This window comes from Amphibalanus amphitrite, unplaced genomic scaffold (assembly GCF_019059575.1).
Source record: "Amphibalanus amphitrite isolate SeventyFive unplaced genomic scaffold, NRLGWU_Aamphi_draft 000638F_arrow, whole genome shotgun sequence".
In the NCBI taxonomy this organism is placed as follows: domain Eukaryota; kingdom Metazoa; phylum Arthropoda; class Thecostraca; order Balanomorpha; family Balanidae; genus Amphibalanus; species Amphibalanus amphitrite.
In genome coordinates, this window is record NW_024882132.1 from 157,922 (window position 1) to 182,688 (window position 24,767).

Below are 24,767 nucleotides of genomic sequence, written 5' to 3' on the forward strand. Positions count from 1 at the left end.
TGTGGACCTGAAAGTTTCTATGCTGGTAGGTGCTTTGCCTTTATTTCACTTTTCTGCAGACAGTAGATGCACACGGCTGTGGCTGCGCGTAGTCACGGCTTGGGGTTGGGGCGTCTAAGCTATGACTCAGGAAAGTACGACCGTGGCATACCTATTACCTATATATGTATTTATATGGCCTTGGGCATACTCCACTCCTACTGGAACTCCTCTATACCTCCCCGTCACTCTCCTTCGGGCTTTATTCCCCTCTTCATTCATTGCCCCACCAACTATCGCTCCCCTCACATTCCCATTTTCCCTCTGCTGATGGAGTCGGGGGAGGCTGGGGGGTCGCTCACTGTGCCTCTCCCATTCCACCCTCTGTCATGCTGAGAGAATCGGGTGTCGGTTCAGGAACAAGACCCTACCGTTTCATACAGCAGTAATTACCGTTTCGGGGTATATAAGAACTCTGCAAGCTTCGTTATCCCGTCAATCTGCATCCCATTAGAATGTTAATTAGTTTGCGAATTTCTGGAGAGCCGTTGCTATCGGCATGCATTATTAACGGCGGCTGTTAAGCGCTTCGCACTGGATAAGACTTTATCTCAGTGCATGCGATACGCGACTCTTTGGATCAAAATTTTCCCCGGCGAACCGGACGAGGATGAGGTCTGATGATCGCTCCGCGCAGGCCTCATTCCCAACACGCATTGCGTAGCGAAGCATCCGGGCCCCGACGCATCCATTCGAACAAAAGTAATGCAAAAAAAGAGCTGTCAATCCTCTTATTAGCATGGTGCACCTATGACTAATTTACTGAGTTATTTTCATATATTTGCCTTCGATGGCACATATGGTCGTCCTAATCATAGAGATCTTATATACATAGAGATGACATGCACTTAAAATCGTGGCGATTCAGTGGGTCTTTTTAAGCAACTTATTTTCAGCCAGTAGCGTGCCAATATGGCTGAGGCATTGTTAGTCTGAAGAAATTATTACGTAGCGAGCGAAGCAAGCGTAGTCTTTCGTAGATTAACGGAAATTTCTGAGTATGAGCGGCCGGCCGGCCGTGGTTACGCTTTTGCGAGGCTTATATCTCAGCAACCACTTGACCGATTTACATTCGATGATTTTTCTAGGGTAGCTTCATTCCTTCCACCAAGTATTGGACTATTCTCGATGCATGTGGGTGACCGCTTATGCACGTGCCACGTGCAACACGAAGAGGTGTCAGTTTTGCAATTGTTGCAATATCTTGGTAACTACTTGGCCGATTGCGCTGAAAGTTGGTATGTAAGTAGGCACCCAGGCGATGCATATCCATGTGCCACAGTTGGGGTGCTGCTGCACGTGCGCACGTGCAGGGGTCGATTCCAGATCTCGAGAACGGCTGAACCGATTGTGCTGAAATTTGGTACATGGTTAGGGACCGGTTAGTAGGGTGGCGTGCAAAAGTCAGTTGTGACCCATTTTGCACGTGTGCACGTGCAGGGTGCCGCTTCCAGATCTCGAGAACGGCTAGGCCGATTGCGCTCAAATTTGGCACATCGCTAGGGACCGGTTAGTAGGGTGCAGTGCACAAGTTAGTTGGAGGTGTCCCTTGCAAATTCGCTTGTCCAAGGCCCACCCTCTCGCTCGCTCCGTTGGTCGCCCCAAAAGGCGTTTTACTGGTTAAAGATATTGCTGTTCTTTCCTAGCTGATTTCATTCCTGAGGTAAGCAATGAAATTTGTAGCATGATTTCATTTTGTGTTTTTATTGAATTCCTTAAAAGCTCGCCTAAAAACATTCTCTCTCATTCAGGCTCTCATCAACCCGGCAGGCGGTGGACCTCCCGGCCACCTTCCGCGCGGGGGGGGGGGGCATTTTTTGCCCCCTCCCGTATCTCCGAAACTACTGGACGGATCCTTAACATTCAAACGATGTTCGATAGCCCTGTCAAATTTGTCGACGGAACTCCAATTTCATTGACCTCGGGGTCACCGATGACGTCACAGGTCAGGTCAAAGATAAAATGTTTCGCGTACGTTAAAAATAGGGCGTACGTTGCCTAGTATATATGTTGCTATTACACTGTAAAAAAGTTTAGCACCCATGTCAAAAACCAGCACCCTATACCTGCTTATTTTAAGCAGGCTGAATGGGTACTAAATTTTAGCACCCTTTTCGAAAAATAGCTCCCTGTGCCGGCTTATTTTAAGCACCCTAAATGGCTGCAACCATTTAGGGTGCTTAAAATAAGCCGGCACAGGGAGCTATTTTTCGAAAAGGGGCTAAAATTTAGCACCCAGTTAGCCTACTTAAAATAAGCAGGTACAGGGTGCTGGTTTTTGACATGGGTTTTTACAGTGTAGAGGTCACTGATAATACCATGTCAGGTCACAGGTCAGGTCACCAAGGGTCAGCACATGAACCAACTTTACTATTTACTACATAGGGCTGTGCGATGCATGTTTTATGGCCCCCTGACATGGTCCCCCCCCAAAAAAAAAGGTTACAGGTCTAAGGTCATTTGGGTCAGGTTCATGGAATTTTCAGGGTAGGTTCCTTGAGATTTGGTCCAGTTTGGCGCTTTCGGTCAACCGTCGTGAAAACGGCTGTTCTGAACCTTTCTGAGCACGGTGCAAGCTCAAATATACATATGTTGCATGTTCCCATTCAATGATACATTAACCCTCGCCGGACCTATTGGTTTTATACATACGCGCCGGCCGGGGGGGGGGGGGGGGGGCGTATCCCTCTCCCTCGCCGTTTCGCCCCTGATGAAGCTAGGGCGTCGCGGAAAAAACAAGCGTGTGCGCCGTTACAAGACGCAGGGACTGGTACCCGATTTTAAGGTCTCATGAGGTCAGGTCAAGTGACCAAGTACCAGGGTTCAGTTTTTCATAACTTCGCAAAAAACGGTCGGAGAGCCGCGATTTTGGCATCATCGTGTTCGCCTCACTCAGGCGCGTCGAATGGTATACTTTTTGTTCGGGTGAGGTCAACCTGAGGTGTTGACCTCGGGTCAAGGGCAGGTCAGCTCCCCCAGATCACGAAGCTGGTCGGAAGAGGTCATGTTACATATTACTCGAATCGGCAGGTCTTCCTGAGTTTATTGGTGGTTTTCCCGACTCGCTTACTCAATTTGATGAGGAGTTATTGATGAAAAACTCTAATGACCCAAGTATATAACTGCAATGAAAACCGTAGGGGAGAGTGGGGTGGGTTGTATCAGTTTTTACTCCGAGACCCATAACCTCGTAACTATCCGTGATAAACTCATTATTTCCATACTATCTCCTTCCTTGATTCTTCTGCTTTTTTGTGCAAAGTAGGGGAGAACGGGGTCAATTGTAACATTTTTTGCATTTTATCATCTGGTGCAAACACGTTTGCAGCTATAAAGCTCTTTCTTTTATTTTCAGAAACTATTATGTTTTGTCTTTAAAATGCAGTTAAAACATTTCCGAAATAGCTTCTTTTTCGGGTCAAAATTGTTGTTCGAAAAAGTCAATTCAGCTGTTACAATTCGCCCCAGATACGGGGTCAAAAGTAACACCATCCGGGGACAATTGTAACATGTTCATTTACAGGCCACAGCAACACAATGTTTTCCAAAACTTTGATTTAACAAAAGTATTGAACACTTGTTTATCTTCCCAGACTTGGTAGGGACGGTTCTTCTAGGAAGAAGGCAATAAAACCTCGCACTTATACAGGGGTTGGATGGACCTCCTCTCCCTTGGTTTTTCGTAAATAAATCGCGTAAAAAGCTGCCGATTGCGACAAAACTCACAGTTCTCTTAATTCTAGCAATGTTTCATCTCCCTTGAAAATTTGACGACTTTGACATAATGGCACTGGCGGTCGCAGCCGCTCGCAAAAGGGGGGGCCAAAGTCACACTCGCGGGACATAACATTTATCAGTCACTGGGGGGGGGGGGGGGTGATCGGCTAATTTTTTACGTCCACGAGGCGCCGCGCAGTTGGCATTACTTATGCTTCATCCACCTCATTCTTGCGTGAAATCTTTAAGCATTTAAGGCAAAGGCACCAGTTCCATTTCCCGTCCCACGGTGTTTCCACCGGTCGGGCCACTGCACCACGGCGACGGATCGGTGTAGCATATACTGGAAGGTCGGGTCGGGCACGCGGATTCATGACCTTACCAGAATAAAACAATTCGGAAAAGTACGGATACCTCTTGCTTTGAACAAGCATGTGAAACCCAGAGATCATTTTCAGACTACGACATTTACCCATATAGCTGTTTAGCGGCGGGAGAGAATAGGTACACCGACCTCTGGAGACCCCCAGCCCCACAGGTTCCTGGTTTTCAAAACTGGCATCTGAGGGCCGCGCACGGCTCGCGCGGGGCCTCGCAACGGCTCTATTGGGGCTCACTCAGCCTGCCTTATAGTCCTACTGCTAAAAAGACTGGCCCTGAGCCCTAAAGACTTCATCAGTCTCTGCCAGCCCCAGGACCAACACCGGCTCATGGGGTCCCGACGTCGAAATATGAGGGAATCTGCGCGGGACCATCAGGACGTAAAGTAATCTCGATCAGGACCAACGTACGGCTGTGCAGGAGTCTGCGTGAGCCCTGTGATCTTCAGAAGCCCACCCATGTATGTTTTCACTTAGAGGCCAGTTTAGGGCCCTCAGAGACCAGTACAGGGCCTGCAAACTGCAAAGGCCAGTAGTTTGAGACTATCAGAGACCGAGTTGGGCTCTCGGAGGCTTATGTGGGTCCTACTCATTACAGGCCAACATGGGGCCCTCAGAGGTCAGCGTGGGGCCCTAAAAGACCGGAATGAGCCGTCGTTGGAACCCAGAGGCCAGCAGAGGGCCCTCAAAGGCCAAGATGAGCCCTCCTCAGAGGCCAATGCAGGCCCTTAGAGGCCAGCATCGGGTCTTCAGCAGCCAATGCGGGGCCCTCATTGGCACCTAAATGTTCGTCTTGGGACACCAGAGACAGCAATAAGGCCACTAGAGACCGGTGTGAGACCCTCAGACGCCGGTTGGGGCCCCTGAGGCCGGTAAGGGGTCCTCATAGGTCAGATGTGGGGCCTCAGAGGTCGATGTGGGCTCTTAGCGGTCAACGTGGGCGCTTGACCGCCACTGAAGTTCCCTCAGAGGTCAGTGTTGGACGCTCAAAGACCGGTGTGGGCGTGTTTTTTTAGCCTCGTGACGATCGAATCAGGGCCAGGGTCCCATACACCTATGGGGGCCCATCGGTTGCTTGAGGGGGGGGGGGGCAAATGATATGATGGCCCCCTTTATGTGCCTTGGGACTGGGAGGGCATGGCCCTGATGCCCCCCGCGACCGCCACTGTGTACACATTACATACAGGCCTCTGAAATTACATACTAGCTAATGCAAACTCTATGCAGGCCCCGGAGATCCCACGCTAATCCTTAAGAAACCAAGCCGGCATACGGCGTCACCACCGGGCTTCTGAGGTGCACAGCACCAACCCATGAGGTCTTACTTTAGTGTCTTAGAGCCACGCTCCTTTGGCAGGGCCCACCCGCCACTGCCGAAGAGGTCTCATGCCAGCCATTGCTGGGCCTACGAGAGCCTCAAGTAAACCCACGCTGATATTTCATGTAAGATGCGGCCATACTCGTGAACCGATGCCAGCGACGCTGACCGCCAAATTGACAGAATACGAAACTTACCCCACTCATGAGTGAAATTTACGTCCTTTGATGGCGCAAGAAAGAAAATGAAACATACAAAAAGCTTTTCTAGGACTTTTGTTCGATCTGAAAGGTGGGGCCAAAAGATAGTATGGCCCCACCTTTCAGCACCAAAGGGGGGGCCATGGCCCCCGTGGCCCCCCCCTGGGACCGCCAGTGCATAATGGCCACTGACCTATAACCTGTTACATTTGACCCCTGCAAAAATGTTACAATAGGGTTGGGACCTATCTGCATGCTCTGTATGTTTTGGTAAAATAAAAAAGCTCATAATTTTTAATGATTTAATTTAAAATCACTTTGTTAAAAAAATGCCTAGTTAGTTCAGAAATTAATTATTTGTGGCTGAAAACAACTTGCTTCTGATTGGTCGGGCTAATCATGACGTCACATGTAGGTATATAACTGTCTGTATATTTGGCGCAGTTGAGACATACATTTTCTATGTATTTTCCTATGGTAAATCGGAGTGATTGGTCGTGTTTTCAGTGTCTCTTTTTTTTGCGCTGGTATTGCGTGGCTAATAAGTTTTATCAAGAATGGCATATACTAAAATGTTCCTTTAATAATGGAGCTTCAATATCTGTGAGTTTTATTGGCAAGCGAAAACTGATTTAGCTGTTATTTTATCTGGAAATTACTCATTTTTTTAGGTCAATATTCAAAATATTTTACGGGAACAAGTTGGCACTTTTCTTGATTTTTGCACTCAAATCGCGTGCGATTCAGCTGTATTGGAACTTGCAAATAAGCTTGGTGATTAATTAACTGTGTTGTTATGGCACTGTTTGCAAAGCATGGATAATGAAACTCTGCCAAAGACTTAGCTACATAGCAATGCCTCAAGTAATACGCAGGAGGAACAGAATTCAGAGTCCGATCGAGAAGAATCGATGCAAATGCTACGAAGACCAGGCAGCTCTGATACAATAGCTAGTCGTCTCACTACTCTCACTCCATTAGACCAGCTGATTCCTGACAGCACCGACTCGGATGCAAAGATGGAGCTCATCTTCCAAGCCAGAAACCAGTTCTTTGATGGAAGATGTGATGCTGCCTCTGTCTCTGCTTTGTTGGCCACTTTGGACGGGGCGGAGCTCCGCTCCTTGCGTGAGCGGTTATTCGCCTGTCATCCTATGTATCCTATGTATCCTATGTACATGTTTGTATGTCCTATGTATGTTTGTTTTAAAAACGTTGCAGCGGCGCTGGGAACTGCAGTCTTAGATCTGGGTATGTTTGGCATCTGCAACTCTTCATAATTCATATACATTATTACACATTAACCATATTTCGGACGGGGAGACCTTTCAGGATTTTCTTGTACAATTGCCAAACGCCGCGAGACATTCAGCTCATATTTGGTGACTTTTCCTAAATGCTCATTGCGCACATCTCAGCAAAAAAAAAAAAAAAAATGCCGGGTCAGGTCAGGTCAGGTAACCAGAGCGGGTTTGTTGACCCCACCTCAGAAAAGTTTGCAATCACGTCAGAGCTTGAGTTTTTCACGAAGTTATTTCCTCTCATCAAGTCTTCAAAACAGTACCTGCAGTATGTGTCGTTTGTATATCTCAGAATTTTTGATCTGTGACCTGAGGTTAGGTCAGAGTCGTGACCTTTACATTGCAAGCCTATGGAAAAGTATTGAAATGCGACCTGCACCTCGAGTAAACGAGTCAAAACCACCCAATTATTTAAGAATTATGACAAATTATCTTATCTGTAATGATCCAGGTGATATTTACTGACAGGGACACCGGAGAGGGTTATCTGAGCCGAGATCATGTGAGGTGATATCTACCATACATCAATGCTCACAATACTTACAATATTGACAATGCTTTTGCTTACAACACTTAGGTACAATACTTACGATGAGACCAGCAAGCACTCTGCCGTTAGGTACAGTTCTAACTTCTGCTTCGAAAAACGACGTTACACACATTCGCTGCCAGCATAACATGTATTGTTTGACAGTAACAAAATACAATTGACATCTGAACCCCAAACGGACCGCCATCCACTCAAATTTTATAACCCTGACCGGTCAGGGGGCGAATGAAGGTCATTTCCTGGGCATTACACTCAGCCCTTGCACAAAATATCTCACCTCACAGTGATCATTACAACAATAGCACCGACTTGATAGTGGATTTCAAAGTACTTGCATCAGCTCTTCCTGCTATTGCAGACGATCATCTCCTCAGGGTAATGTTGTTCGGGACATGAACGAAGATCGTTTTCGGAGTTTCATAAGTGCTACTGCAACAGCCTGGCACAAAACAGGACTTGTACGCTCTTCTCTGCACTTTGCCCTTCAGTATATCACAAAAGAATTGTTTAGAATCCATCTTACGCTTCTTTCACAGTCTCCCTTGCCACCGTAGGGCGTAGATAGATTGCTGTTGCTGGTAAGTTAAGGCACGGTAGATAGAAATTACCTCGGTTCTCAACGCCTTAAGTTATTTTCATAAAAAAGAACAAATAAATGATCAATAAGATGACAGGAATGTAAACATTTTAATCGTAAAGTAGTCCAAACATTGGAATGAGCTTTTGCTTTTCAGCATCCTCCGATTCATCATCTTTATCATTTGAAAATTCGAGGTACATAAAATGTTTATCACGCGCTCATGTTAAGTGGGAATATAGTACACGGCAGACACATCAATTTTTGACACTGAACATTTCATCCGTAAATGTTTTAGCATAATTTAAAGTTAAAAACAGCGCGAATGGCAGAGTGAAGCAAACAACATCTTTCACCCATTGATATAACATGTAATCTGTGGTGCGCCAGATGCGCCATTATTTGTCAACCGCAGAAGGTGACATGTGACGTAACAGCATCAAGAGCATCTTTTTTCAAGAACTTTTCAAAACAAGTTTCCTATCTTTCTTCCCCCATTTCTCTCAGCTTATTGATTTTATGAGGCAATGGTATGCACCATAAATTCTGTGAAAATAGTTTGATCATTTTCATGCATTCTTAAAAAATCGAGTTCCCAACCCCATTGTCCCCGTCGCGCCTTGACATATTTTAGACGAAACTGGCGCAAAAAGATGTCGCATGTAGGCAGCATTTAATGCTTTCAATTTATCGACAACAAGCCTGCCAACGCTTACACAAAGTCTGAAGTCGATATCTTTTCAATGGCGGGAATGAGCTAATCAAATATAACGGCATAAAAATCTACAAAATGCTCTCAAAAACACATTACTGTGCACAGCCATCGACATACCCGGCACTTTCGCTTCAAACTCCGTTGGGAAAGGCAGTATAGAATTACGCATTTTCGGTCTGAACATCAGCTCATTCTATTGGTAAGTTTATGAATTATTAACACTGTTACAATTGCCCCGTGTTACATTTGACCCCGCTCTCCCCTAACTTTTCCGCTACCTCTACCAGTTTTTCTTCTACGGTCTGCCGAATAGAACAATGTTTTTGATACAACTTGCCCCATGGCTTGGGTGAGTTGTATCACATAGTGGGGTAATTTGTAACACTATTTCACGTTTCAGGGAGTGTGCTTGCTACTGGTTTTGAACATAACAACAACATTAAATGGGGTTGATACAATGTATATGCTCAAAGGCTTCACTTTTATTAGACCAAAATTAGGTCAATGCAATCCGAACGAAACATCGAAACGTCAAACGAACGAAACATCAACAGACTAGACGCAAAAGTGGCCCGTTAAGAGCAAAGAAGCCAACACATTGTGCCGAAATGGAACGAGTATTGACTAGCTACCTACAAACGCGAGCCAGGGCTTAGCTTTCGCGATCAAAAGCAACATACCCATACATACATACATACAATATACATACATGTTACAACATACCCCACCCGGCTCTGATACAACATGTACCTCGCCGCCATCTTCGAAAAAACATCCTCGTGCTCAAAAAGGGTGGGACTAAATGCTTACTTCGAAATCTAAGCTACAATGCGGCATTGGCGGTTATGTGCGGCGTGTATGCCGCATGATTAGTAAGCGGCGACCACTAAATTAAAGACTCAAACGCTCCGACCGGTTCTCAATGAATAACACTGCATACCAAAAATGCCAACCGCTCTCGTCATAAGATATTCAGCTTTAAATAACTAGGTTATCTACATCATCATTTTGAACCAAATTAATACTTTCAACTTAACTCACTCATTCCTTCCTTTGTTGTCTCCAAACAGTCTTTCGATTGTCTGGAAATCGTATGCTAAATCCCGTACCTGTATGCGACTGGTGCATATAAAGGCCGATAAAAGAATTTGAATAGGCTCTGGCATGCCATTTCCTGGCTACCCAAAAAAGTCTGTTTCAGTCTTGCTATCAAAACATGACCTCGCCCGCACAGGGGGGGGGGATGCAACCCCCTAAGGTTTTTCGCGAATAACTCGCTTAAAAAGCGGCTGATCGCGACGAAACTTTCAGTAGGGGAAGTTGGGGCAATGCCGGAGTTGGGGCAAAGCCGAAATTCGGGATATCTCTAAAACCGTACGACATGGATGCCACGTCTCAGTGATGCTCTGAAGCTTAAGTGACTACAATTATCGCATGTTTGTTACGAGTCGTCATTTGGAATACTTCGGCTGTGAGGGCGCCAAAAGCGTTTTCAAGGTACGTTTCCCTTGTACTACATGCGCCTTTGAAGCTGCATTTCTTACTCATTATGCTACCGTTTGTCTGGCCAATTCGGTCAAGTAATCTTCAGCATGTCTTTGCATAAGTGTGCTGCCTATTTGAAATTTATACAGCACGTTTAAAAGTTATGGGCCTGCAAATGAAAGTATGGCTGGCTGGGGTAATGCCGAAAACGTGCAATTACGCACGTTAAAGCACGCTACGTGGACTTTACTGCTGTAGAATAGCAACGCGTATTTTTAGTCAAACAAATTACACTTTCAGCCGGCACAATGGCCTGTTACCTATAAGGCATGATTTACCTGGCATTTTCTTATTATATCACACAATTATAACTTCCAGTGTGCACCAAGCGTCCTCAAGCTCTTAAAACGCGTATCAGCTTTGATGAATTTTGGATAAAGTTTGAGATAAATTGGCAAAACATCAATGTCGGCATTCCTCGTAGATCATTTATCCCAGTTTCGGCTTTCCCCGCAGTCCGGGGCAACGCCGAAAAAGTCAGTTCTTTGATATTTTTAGTTTTTGCGCTTAACGGTATGCGAATTCATCAGATGCGCCTGGTATGTTTGAAAGACAAAAGACTGGCCTCTCGAATGACGCCAACAAGAATAGCTTATGTTGTCTACCTTGCGTGCTACGGGCGTCAGAAAAAAAGTATTCGGCGTTCCCCCAACTTCCCCTACCCTCGCATTGATAAATTTAACACCCATCCTTAAAATTCCATGACCCTGACCCAAATGACCTTTGACCTGTGACCTACTTTTCGAGACCATGTTTGGCCGGAACCGCGATTCAGCGTATGTCGGCTCGCATTAGCAGCGCGTTTGCAGTCTTTTCGTGGTTTCAAGCGTTCAAACATGTGATATGATGTTGCCCCCATGCATTAGGATGGGGGCAACATCATATGGGTGGGTGGTTGTCAAGGTCACCTGAAGGTCAGGTCAGGTCATTGACCTTTGGTGACCTCGGTTCACTTTTTCGAGTTTGACATGTTTCTAGGTCAGTTTTTTCGAGCTGAATTCGAATTAAGCAACCACATGAACGTTTACAAAGTAGTTTTGGTGCCTTCGTAACATGTTACGAGGCTGTCAGAGGCGGTTGACACCTACTACAAATACCTGGCAGGACCTCTACTGGTTGACCTGACCTGACCTAACCCGACCTGGCCTAAATGAATGAAAACATCATCTGTGATCAAAACTAGCATGATATTCGTGATCAGCACCCCGAAAAAACCCATAGCAGCCACACTACGACGTTCTAACAGGTCCCAATTTTCCCGCCTTTTGGGTCATTGACCTGACCTGGAAGGTCAACCGATGACCTAGGACCTTAAAATTGGGTATCATCGGCTTTCTCTCGTCACGGGCAACACGCTCGTTTTTTCCGCGAAGCTCTAGCTTGATCAGGAGCGAAACGGCAAGGGGTTATACCTTATACGTTCGCGGCTGAGTATTAATTTGGTTCAAAACAATGATGTAGATAAGTTAGTTATTTAAATCTAAATATCCTATGACGAGAGCGATGGACATTTTTGGTATGCAGTGTTATCCATTGAAAACAGGTCAAAGCTATTGAATTTTTAATTTAGTGGTCGCCGCTTACTAATCATGCGGCATACACGCCGCACATAACCGCCAATGCCGCAACGCAGCTTAGATTTCGAAGTAAGCATTTAGTCTCACCCACCCTCACCACCGCTACGGAGATCTTTCAAATTCGTGCACATCTAAATGCCCAAAACACACATTTTCTTGCAGCTTATTTTTTTAGAATGACATTAAAAAAAAAAACATAAAATCGGCTCTCACCTCGAGACGCGTCCACCCAGCCACACGACAGAACAGGGAAAGATGGCACCCGGAAAACCTCGTCGGCTGGTCGTGTCACGAGCGCCATCCATTGGATAATTTTGACACAATTAGCCCTGATACAACTTGGACATGATACAACTCTCCCCGCTCTCCCCTAAGCCTCATGCTAATAATTATATTCAAAATAGGGCCAAGAAAATAAGACATGTTGGCCAAACTGACAAACTGACTTTTGTCAAACCGTCTTACGGTTTTCATTGCAGTTATATACGAGTATGTAATCATGAGCCTCAAAACTGCGCTTTCTTTAATCAATGACCCAAGTGACCATAAATGACGCCACGCAATGTCAACAATGCAAAAGTGAAGCATCGGACCTTGCAAGACGTGCAAGAAATCACGATTCCATGTGCTGGAGACAGTTTGATATAGTTCTCGGGGCTAACATAGCAGTTTTCATTTTTTCCCCATTGACTTATAGGTACCTAATGGTGAGGTCACGTGGCCGACCTGACCTCATGTGATTTTTAGGAAAAATCCGAGATATATGTACAAGTTGTGAGACCCCTGGATGATACTACATCCTGTAAGTTTCATCTCCCTGTGAAAGTTCCTCTGGCACTGACGGCGTTGCGAAGTTGCGACATCTGAGGACTGTGCAGAGGTTCACTTATGACGTCACAGTTCAGTGACCTGACCTGACCTGAAAATGCGGTTGGTGTCACAAGATGCGGCTTGGATCAAAGGTCAGGTATGCCAAGTTTCAGCTCTCTATCACCTGCGTGTTCGGAGCTATCGTGAAAACCCCTATAGGGAGGCGGCACCCCCCCCCCCCGTCGGACGGCGAGGGTTAATGGATACATGCAGTACCTGATACGAGCATAAGGTTAAAACATGCCTAAATTCATTTCAATAATAACGCTCGAAAGCGTCACAGCTAGACAAAAAAGAAAAACTGTACTTAAAAATAAGCGGATGTGAACACAATCTCCTTGACCGAATCCTTACAAAATGCAAGTCACGGGCCATGGCACTCCAGAAAACATTGCTTAAAAAGACCCACTGAATCGCCACGAAATCAAGTGCTTTAACATAGGCGTGTCATCTCTATGTATGTAAGATCTCTATGGTCCTAATGGATATTTTCATGTTGGCCCTGACTTATCAGCCGGCTGCCGTCCTTAACCCTGGCAATATAATTAGCATTTATAATCCGCCGCATCAATCACCGCATGAAATCTGTCGATATAGTCATCCCAGTCCGACACACTGGACACTCGGTTATTTATTTTCTGACTCTGCGGCGAACGCTGGCGAACAAATAGCACCCGGCCTCACCGGCGAGCCTCGGGGCCCGGCGGGTCAATGGTGTCGTGTCAATGGGGTGAGACCACTGAGACTGTCAGCGGTGTCCTCCGCCTCCCCGTGTGTCCAGCTGAAGAGTGAATGCCCCGATAGCGGCCTGCATTGGGCCGGTACTGGCGAGTCTGCGGCACGCGCCGGCCTCTCCCCTCTCTGTGGTAGCTCGCGGACCGCTCACTGACGCCGCTACAGTAGCCGGGGAGGGAGCCGCCGACCGACCGCCACCCGCAGCCAGCAGGCAGCGGCTGCCGCTGACGAGTTCTTTATCCCACTAATTAGCGGACGGGGCGCGCCCGGACATTGTTCATTATACCGGCACTTACCCAGGCGAGATTGAGCGGCGCCCTGCCGCTGACACCGCACTGCCGGGCGCACAGCCGACTGATACAGGGTCCGTGGGCCCATAGACCACTGCGGACAGGGGGTCTATCGCTTCTGTTGGTTCATAGACTATTGCGGACACGGGGTCTGTCGCTTCGGCGGGTCTCTGTACATGCATTGTACGAGTAAACTTTCAGATCACGGCGGACGCAGAACCCGTGGTTCTGTGGATCTGTGGGTCTGTGGGACTGTGGGTCAGTGGGACTGTGGGACTGTGGGTTTGTGAGCCTACAGATCGCTGCTAATTCAGTCTTTTGGTCTACTTGAACCATGCTGACAAAGGAATGCTGAAAGTCTGAGCAAAGCTGGCGTATTTGCTGCATATGATGGAACCAGGATTTGTAGACTGCACGGAAAAAGTCTCTGTTTTACAGCTCCCTTGTTCGGAGCGGTGCAACAGGGAAGGCTGGCACCAGTTCAAAACTAATCCCTCAAGTCTTGGGTTTATCCGAGTCTCATTAAGCTTCAAGCGTTCACAATTAATAGCATTCCTGGCATTTCGTGTGCGGCGCCTACCTCTGGAGCGGCGATTATGAGAATAGTTTGGGCGGCCACAGGTGGATCTGTTTCGCCGGCGCGGCGCCCTCCCAGTCGGCCGCGCAGCTCGCGGGCGCGACACTGCCGACACCAATCAGCGTGCTTTATCCGGCCACCATTGGGACTGGCCGGGAGCGTGCGGGCGCAATCTATTTCACTTTTATGTGCATTTTACTGCCAGGCATGATACACCGCGCCCGGCCTTAACCGGAAAATCCAATTTAGGAAATCGCTAACTTTTGGTAAACATCTAAGTGCGCGGCGGGTGTTGGCCGTCCTCTGGCGGCGGTCCGCGGCCGTCCGAGGGTCGGCAGCGCCGACAGGCCCGCCTGTGCGCTACACCCATCACCGGCAAAAATCCAATCTACTTTACGATTCACTTTGCTTATTAAACGTAATGTAATGGCTGATTTAAAGGCCGCTCCCATCAGGCCGATGACGAAGGGCGGCGCGCCTGTGACAAAAAGGCCGCGGGCGTCGGGCGGCGCCGCAAGACAGGCGCCGCGCCGCCTCCGGTCCCCGGCGGACCGAGCGGCCGGCACCAGCCGCGCGCCGCCGGTTATTAGCCGTGGTTTAGGGCGCTGCAATAAGTATCGTGCGAAACTGATGGGATGCGCCGCGCCGCATGTCTGAGCAGGAGCCGCCCAAAGCCCAGCTGGGAGGCAGCCAATGGTTCTGCTGCCTCCTGCAAACAGGAGTGAGTGTACATAAATGACTGTAGGTGCATATTTAATATGCTTTTGGTTTTATCGAAATCATATGCTTTATTTAACTCTCATGATCCAAACTGCATACCTATAGAAATATAACAGCAACCGAAGGTTTGTTTCAATAGTTCAAAATACTACTCGTTAGAATTGTGTTTTCTATCGAAAAACAAACATGAGTTACCGAACAAGTTTGCCTATGTTGACCCCTAAGCGCAGTGTCAATGTCAATGAGTCGATGTCATTATCAATGACACAGTGCACGCCATCAGCCAAATCCACAACTCAAACGGTGTGCCCGCAATATCGTTGCCTGTGACACCTGCTTAGCCGATCAATCCGTCGGTGCAGCTCTGACTGCGGTCAGCGGTTGTTTACTCATGGGGTTCAGAGGTCCGACTCAGAGGCCCGTGTATACTCGTATATGTGATGGAGAAGCGGGCAGCAATGGAAGCCTTTATCAGCGACCCGGCGCCACAGGTCCTTCGGTAGCTGCACTAACGCTTTCGTCAATGCGACAGTGATGTAGGGCTAGGGGAGACCAGTGGGTGCTGTCTGAGAGAGGCGCTGGCCTGCGTTAGCGAGACTCACGATCGCTGAAGACTTCACAGAATTAAATGCGACATAGCTTGCACGATATGGCCGCAGCTCTGGCATGCCTACCTACCTACAAGAAGGCAATCCTATAGGTCAAAATTGCCATGGTGGGCTTGGCTCGTTAAGGAATTTGTAATGCTACTTGACAGAGCGCCCTGCGGCTATAGTCTTCGGGGTTTAATCTGAATGTTAATTAATGTATGTATTCACTTCATGTCGTGTATTATTAGGGTAGACCGGGGCAAGTCGCGCCGCCGAGGTAAAACGCCTCACCGATATTTCTCGGAACTGGCAGAGTTCTGGGGAAACATCCTCTCTTCTATAAAACGTGCACTATATGATCATTATATGAGCAGACTGGAAAGAAATTGTGATGACTGTTTCGGGAAATATAGCCAAAAAATGTGTTTTTTGAGCGATTTTTATGTTTTGTTGTCAGATTATGCATCATGGCGTTCTTTTATGGTCCACATCAGGTTAACCCATTTATGCCCAGGAATTTTGACCATCATGAAAATCGACGAAATCAAAATATGTTATGCTCCTACCAGGGCCTTGTATGGAATCGAAAATAATTTTTGCCTGCAGCAAAAGTTTCTCGAGAAAAACGTAAAAAACATGCGTTGCGAAATCGCAACGAAGGGCACACCGGGCGCCATCAGCGTTGCGAAAACGCAGCGACGGGCACATCAGACGGACATAAAGTACACTGAACTGCCGCATATGCTAATATATTTTGACAAAACATCAATCAACTGTTGACAACTATTGCTTGAAAATGCGGAACCCACATCCGTCATGCTCTATAACCCGCCTAAGAGCCTCAGTGAGGAAGCATAACTTCATGATTCGCGAACGGGGAGATGGCAACACGGTCATTATCAACCATTTACGTTGTCCATTGCTGTTCATTTAAAGTTGTGGTCGACACGTATCCAGGGTGATGCTTCCTTTTTGGAAGCTAGACAGATCCATTACCTCCACCTATCAGACCCTGCACAGTGCACACTGAATACAATTAAACGGAGGATTGGGAGTAAACCAGTGCCTCTCGTATGCGCGTATATCCGCAATCATTTTTAACCACCCTCCTAGGAGTAAAGTTAAATTCCATTGCAGGTTAGTCGTACCCACTCTCAGCAAAAAGAAAAAAGGACCGATCCGGCTCTAACAAATTACCCGCGTAAGGCGTAGCGCATCACAACAAATCGACTCCCAGTTTATCATGTTTACACCTAATCCAAAATTTTCATGGCCCCACTCTCAGCGACCTTCACGTGTAACCTCTTTCTCGAGACAATGCCAGGACAGAATGGTGATTCGACGTCAATCCGTCCTTTCCATCTTCAGGATAGTTGAATCCTCCTCCACGCCTCATCCCCCTGTTCCGGGCTGGACCGGCAACGTATATCGCAATCGGGCAGCTCACATAGGAGCGCGCCTGTAGCCGGGTGCAGTGAGTGCTTGGTAGGGGGGAAGGGGATGGGTCATGGGTGGCGGCTGCCCACTGGCTGGGCTCAGTCTCCAGTCTACGATTGACCGTGTCTGGTCAGACAAATGTCTCCCCTAATTCCAATAATCCTGCTAGCTCTAAAAATGGTCTGATTAGATAAAAAGCCTATCAAAGTAAGAAAACAGGCGTATACTCCACATCAAGCAGCTTATGAATCTATGCGAGTTATGAATCCTAAAAATTATTATTTTCCCATGGGTCCGCCCTCATTACCCCTGCCGAAGGGCTCAGCTACCCTCAGAGGGGGCCTATCCCACTATTTGCCGACCCTCAGTTATCTTTTCTAACGTAAATGCTGGTAGTCAGCAGATTCTATCCAGAGAATGGCGATGCCTATCTGTCGCCTGATACCAGAATACATCCCCGTTATTCATTATTTATGCACAATGTACATAGTACATCCAATTTCCAAAGGACCTAATTATCTCTCAGCTCCGTTAGCATCGCCGACCGTTTGATGCATGGGTCCTTTTCCTACCATGCGATTTTCAGATGCATGGGAACACATTGCTTAGTGAACGAACAGCCCGAGGCCGAAAATCTGCGAGAGAAAAAGAAAGGAGTGTTTGTGGCTGTTTGAGCCAGCAAATATGAAATGTGTCGCAACATTTTACGTGCGAACGCACCTTGCACTAAACATACCTATATACGTCCCTCATGGCATAGGCGGCGGAGCGGGGGGAGGGGGCACCGGGGCACCGTGCCCCCCTTGATTTTACCATTTTAACATTATCCCGATAGGCGTTGCATGGAAATGGAAATGGAAAGAATGAGACCAAAAGTCAGCAGTGCTCCCCCCCCCTTAATTGAAGATGTTCCGCCGCTACAGCCTCATGGCTACAAAATGAGAGAGAGAAAGAAAGAGAGAGAGAAAGAGAGAGAGAGAGAGAGAGAGAGAGAGAGGGGGGGAGAGAGTTGGGGAACGAGGAGGAGAGGGAGGAAGATGGGGGAGAGAAAGAGAGAACCCACAGTGTCAGGAACTCAGCCCGACTGTTCGATTCCCCTCTCGCCTCTGGCCTTTGTCCAAATCAAATCTAACCAAAAGACTGTGGATTTGGCTCCTCACGTCTTATTGCCACGATAAGTCAATCAAACAGACAAACAAAACTGTGCAATGCAATGACTTGATATTACAACGTGACTCGAATGCAACATGAGCGCAGTCGCTACCCGTAAATTGCCTCCTTGAAACCACGGTGAGGCCATGGGTACGAGTTAATTGCCGCAAACATGTAAATTAAATTCCGGTAGCCAAAAGAGGATCATGTTAGAGGTAGGACTGCAGTCCCACCTCTTAAGATTTTGGCTGTTCGGCGCAATTTAGTTGGTGGGCTTCAAACAGGACAGCAGTCCCATTCTCAACAGCGTGCAACAAATTACGCCGAACACGTCACCACGGAGCGAGCTGACAAAGCCGGCACATCAGTCCGACTCCGAGAGCCACACCACATGGACAACGCTCCGGTTCCGCCCGAATCTCCTGCGAGAGTGCGCTGCCGCCGCGGCACCGGCCCCACATCACCGCCAGTCACGTGATCCACGGGTCACCAATCAGCGACTGCGCCGCGCGGCGCGGCCGAGCGCCCGCCGGGTAGACTGCGCCGCAGCGCTGCTCGCTGCAGCAGCGGCGGCCAGCCGGACGGCCCGGCGGCCGTAAAGATGTAACAAATACTAACACACAGCGTATCACGAGTGCAGTCTACTGTTGATATTCATACTTCCGCTACCCTGCCAATGTGCCCATCGTTGCGTTTTCGCAACACCGCTGTCTTTCCGATGTGCCCTTCGTTGCGTTCCCGCAACGCGACCGTAGTCATATTTGAAAATAGTCACAAACCCTTTTTGTAGCATTATTTCTTAACCCGCGCCGTGCTGGGGGGGCGTTTTTACGCCCCCCCCTTCAGGTTTTTCGCGAATATCTCAAAAACGGCGGCGCGCAGCGCCGCCGTTTTTGGTAAACGTGTTCCTACATCATTTCCGCACATGTTGTGAAAATTTCAGACCTAGGCCGTTCAAGGTCAGGTCACCAGGTCACGTCAAGTGACCTTACCTCAGAAAAAGTTCAAAGGATCGCTATAGCTACACCGACTGAACGATCACTTTGAAACTTTCAGCGATTGATATGAGTAACAGTATGTATAAAATGTATATCTCGGATTTTTGATATCTGTGACCTAAGGTCAGGTCAATTTTGCGACCTCTCCATTATAAGTCAATGGGAGAAAATTGAAATGCGCCTCTTTTGGACGAATATCGTTCAAAACGCTCTCAAACATCGGTTCATAGGTAAACATGACACACTGAATAGGAAAAATGCACCTGTGACCCCTCTGTGTGCCCCTGAGGTCATCTCAGGTCATGAACGGTCGCCAGCAGTTTTTTGGCTATAACTTTTGATAGAGACGTGCTAGAGCGGTGAAAACACGTCAGATGTGTTCAGCTCGACGATACGGATCGACTGATATGCAACATGACCCTTTTCGGTCAGGTCATGACCTTGACCTGAGGTCAAATTTTCAAAATGACCTTTCAAGGTCAACAAATAGTTCATTCGACGCGTCTCGACGAGAGGAACACGATGCTGGCAAAAGTAATGTCATGGCGCTTATGAGTCAAAAGTTATTGACGAAAAAACGTTTTTCGTAAAAACGGCTATTTTTAGAGTTTTTGCCCTCTGGAGGCTAAACCGTTGACCTGAGGTCAAATCTGAGAACATTACTCAGAAAGGTCTGTAAAAGGGCTATCGAATGCGCTTTTCCGCGGCGCTGTAGCTCTATCGGTTCCCGAGATAGCCGTTGGCAGTTTCCAAAATGTTGAAATAGTCAACATTTTACCTTTGGTGACCTCTGGTGACCTGACCTTTGACCTGACCCAAAAAATGACCGAAGTGTTTTCGTCCTTATTTTTGACGCTCTTTCGATTGCCGCTTACCGCGTGTCGCTACGTGGCCCAGGAGCCGAGTTAGACGGGGGGGCGTGAAAACGCCCCCCCCCCCCAGCACTCGGCGGAAAGTTCAGGCCACCAGCACGGCGCGGGTTAACAAAATGCATATCTACGCTATTGTAGGGACTCTGCAGAATATGTTTACACAATTTTCATTACGATATTATTAAGCACTTAGCCTACTTATCTTGGTTTTCGTGACGTCATCACTCACAAAACCTTCGACTTCCCTCTGGGAGCTCTAGGCAGTAACTTACTGGCCGCACAGACTTGTAACTGCGTAGTATCATGCGCACAACCATGCTACACACGCTGAAACTTGTCTCATCGGTTAGTCTCTTTTACACACTTCTCAAGCTTCGATCACGTCGACGCTTGCTTGCGTTGCGAAAACGCAACGAAGGGCGTAAATGGGTTAACGAGTCGACTTTTATGTATTTTGAACAACTATTGTCTAACGCTTATCATGCCGGGTTGGTTCCTGTTAAATTATGTCTTGCTGGAGTGCAAGGCGTTGTTCTCTGACCGAACTACGTGATGGGGTAAAACGCCCCAGTAGGTCGCGGGGCAAAAAGCCCCATGGGGCGTTTTACCTCATGAGTTGTTCGGGCTACCCACTTTCTAATGTTCGGTAACTGGCGAACAATAAGTTTCTATGCCTTTATGTGTATTTTTCTCAGCAACTGGATGGCAATGGAAGTATTTTGTAAACATTTGCATTGCAATAATTTATTATTTGGTCTTATGAGGCAGGTGAAAAACCTGCTCATACAATAGTGTCATAGCTGAACACCTGACAGGATGGTATGTGTTAACTTCAGTGCCGTGCCTCCAGAGGTCTAACGGACCTCTCACATAAGATTTAGCCATCTACCATGTTAAATCTTTAATCTAAAATATGGGACTACTAATTGCCCCAGGCCGTGGGGCGTTTTGCCCTGGGGTTGGGGCAAAATACCCCATTTGCAGTTGCTTCACAAATCACTTCCTAAGCTTGGAGTCCGATCATAAGTGAATGAATTTGAGGGGTGCAATTTAAAGTAAAACGTCCAAAGAACGCATTGAGCACAAATTTGGCCTTCTAGGTGATGTGGGACAAAATTTATGTAGCAAAATAAATTATCTGGGGCGTCTTGCCCCAGGCTTCCCTACATGGAATCTCAGCTGGAAGAAGCGATCTCAACTGTGTCAGCACTCAGCACGAGCCTTGAACTTAGGACTTGCCGTCGCGACGATGACCTGAGCGAACTGTGACCAGTCACGGTCGTGACCGCTGTGACCGTGACCGCTGTGACCGTGACCTGCCTGTGGCAGTGACCCGGCGCGGCGCGGCAGTGACGCCCGCCCGCCCCAATGGCGCCGCTCATTATACCGCGGGGCTGCGTCCGTCTGTCGGTGTCAGTCCGTCGGTCCGGCTGCCCCTCGGCCGCCCCGACCGCCGCTCCCCCGCCAGCCCAATCAGGATCGTTCGTTATCCCTTATCTCCAATCAGACCGACTTCATCAGGGCACATTCAGTTAGTCTGCCGCACTCGTGCTGGCCTTCCAAGTCCTCTCGTTAAGATGCACGGTTACCGCCGGCCGGCTCATCAACTGCCATTCAACTGAATTAGTCCAAATTGTAATGGTATTCAACGGTTCGGCGGGGGACAAAAAAGACGCCGGCGCGCCGGGTGGCCGCGCCCTGCCGGTGGCGCCGCGCCGCCCGGAGGCCGGAGGATGCGGAGCTTAGGATACGGAGCTGCCGCGGCGACGTCACTGCCCCCAGCATCCACAGGACTGCCGCCGGGTGGCCGCGCTGCATGCCGCGGGCGCCGCCGGCAGTATTTGCCGCACCCGCATATTCGCCGCGCCGGTCGAAATCGCTGCACCGCACCGCTGCGCCGTATTGGCCGCAGGGCCAGCGCCGCGCCGCGATCGCCGCGCTCCAGAATCCATTTCACGTGCTGATCCGATCGCCGCCAGTGCCATTAATAATCTTTTCAGCGCTGCCACTCCTGTATACATTCAATTTCGCTGCTCATTTCGGCCCGTGTATTTTTTCGCCGCCGTTATCATGAGAAAAGCCTTGTCGGTGAATGGAAAAGCAAACACGGCGCTGAAAGGGATCCGAGTGCAGCGCGATGAGGGTGAGGCTGAGGGGTCGCGGGGACGGCTGCTGGGACCGGACGACCTGGTCCGGTCCTCTGGGATCGGGCGGTCTGGAGTCTGGACCTCTGAGGCCGGACGGTCCGGTCCAGTGCGGTCCTCTGAGGCCGGACGACCCGGTCCGGCCCCGTTCACTGAGCCTGGACTGTCGGGGTGAGGCTGAACTGTACAGGGGACAGTCGTTACCACGAGGTGAAGTCCTTGATCAACTCCTTCCCCCTCCCGTGTTTTCGAGTGGAAGCAGCTCTGAGCCTAATGCTACCGCAGCGTCTGTAATCTCCATATTGGAGGACTCCAGTGCAGCCGTGCATACTTTATTTGATTACTGACGACGTGCCGACACCGAACCATCTTGGCAAATGTTACGGCGGCACTTCACTCGGCCTCATACCAGCTGGGGATTAGCATTTGATTAATAAACGGTCCGGGAACTCATAACCAGTGGCAGCTACCGTCTGCCCCTAAGTGCACAACATTAACAGGGATAATCACTAATAGCCAAACCACACTGTCCCTTAATTATGTATCTTACGCGTCTAATTAAATTCTGTTCTAATGTATTTTCTATTGTTAGGAAGGCCAACCAATTAGACATTCCCAGTGATGTTGGTTAGGTATACAAAAACTTAAGATGCAGTGCCTTCTTCGCAAGTATAGCAAGCAGTCACTACTAGCCACTATGTAGATTTGCGTAGCAGGCAGTCACTAGCTTTGCCTAGGAGGACATGACATGCCTGAAGGCTCATTGACAGGTGGCAGCGGCTGCCTCTGATGAGTCACTTCATCAGCTGCTCTTCTCTCCCGTCACGGTGACGGAATTCGCCGCAGTGCGAATAAAGCGCGCTGTTATGACGTCGTTCAAGCAGCAAAATGGGTCCCATTGCATATACTGCATAATATTGCTTACGACAACGCAGTTGCGTCTTGGAGTGACGAAATGTGCAGGGGTCCTTCGTCGTCGCTGTGGCGTTCTACCGAGTTGATTACACCCTAGCAATATGTGAAATGCTTCAGCAATCAGCAGCCCGGTGACAGTCCAGTAAATGCTGTGTTTTTGCTGACATTTTTCTGCTGATATTCCAGCGCCGTTATCTTGTCCTCGCCTCACTATGTGCCCTATAGCCGAGGCTGGCTGACGCTGCTGCAGCCGCTGCAGCCACGAGGGCTGCTGCCCGCCTCGTCAGTCACTAAAGCCTGCCCTAAATCCGGACACAAATAGGATTGCTGCGTCCGGCCAACCCAAGTTGTCCCAAACTTATCACTGCCTCGCCCATTGTGATCGACTTAAGCGCTGCGACATAATGATGCTTTTAGTGGATTAAGCAAAACTGGCCGCGACACTTTGATTTGGGGCTGCCAGAAAAATTAGCGCGGCGCTAATGCACTCGGACAAAAGTCGCCGCTGGCGCCAGCGTGCCGGGTGGCGGCGCGTCACGACAAACTCGCGCCAAACTGACCCGCCGACGGTGACAAAGTTGGTCGCCGGAAAGTTGCCGCCGGCGCCGCGCGGCCCGACGGGACCGGGCCACGGGACGATTTGCGGCGCGCGCACGGGCGTGGCACTCACACTTTGTGCATTTCATTGGACAATGCACAAAACAAAAACAAAATGAAAACAAAAAACAAAACAAAATGGGGAAAAAAACGAGAAAACAAAAACAAAATGGGGAATAGCCGCGACCTGTCGCCGATAGAAAATCTCAGGGCGATCGTCCGGTAAAAGGTGAACAAAATGGCACAAGGATAATCTGAAGGCACGCTGACCAGGAACGTTCGATCTGTCTTAGTCCAAGATCAGCCCACAGAAGCTGGACATGTTGATGTCTGATGTCCCGGACCGTATGCATACCCGTATCAGGGAGAAGGTGGGATAAGGTGGGATCGACCTGTCGCCGATAGAAAATCTTAGGGCGATCGTCCGGTAAAAGGTGAACAAAATGGCCCAAAATGGCCCAAAATGGCCCGTTTGTCGCCCTATACGGCGTTTTACTGGTGCCTTTCTATGGTCTTATGACCAGAAGCGGCGGAACACTTTCAATTAACGGGGGGCACTGCCGACTTTTGGTCCCATTCTTTCCATGCAACGCCCATAGGGCTAATGTTAAAATGCCAAAATCAAAGGGGGGCACGGTGCCCCGGTGCCCTCCCCGTTCCGCCGCCTAATCACAAACATGGCGTACCTACATAATGATCCATGCCTGATGGAGTTACAGAAAATAAAATGCCCTTAGATTGACCTTGCTTTCGATGGAGTCAGGATCAGAGAGCGCAATCAACCAAAGAACGGCATCGGTTGCACTATTTAGACTGTTCTGGGTGTTGCCTGGTCGCCATTCTCATAGCACTCGTTAGTGATCAGCTGAACTGGCGAGTTCCTGTCCGTTTTTCCTGGAAGATTGTCACGTAGATAGCAATGACATGTAATGTCGCGGCCGTGTGCGGATT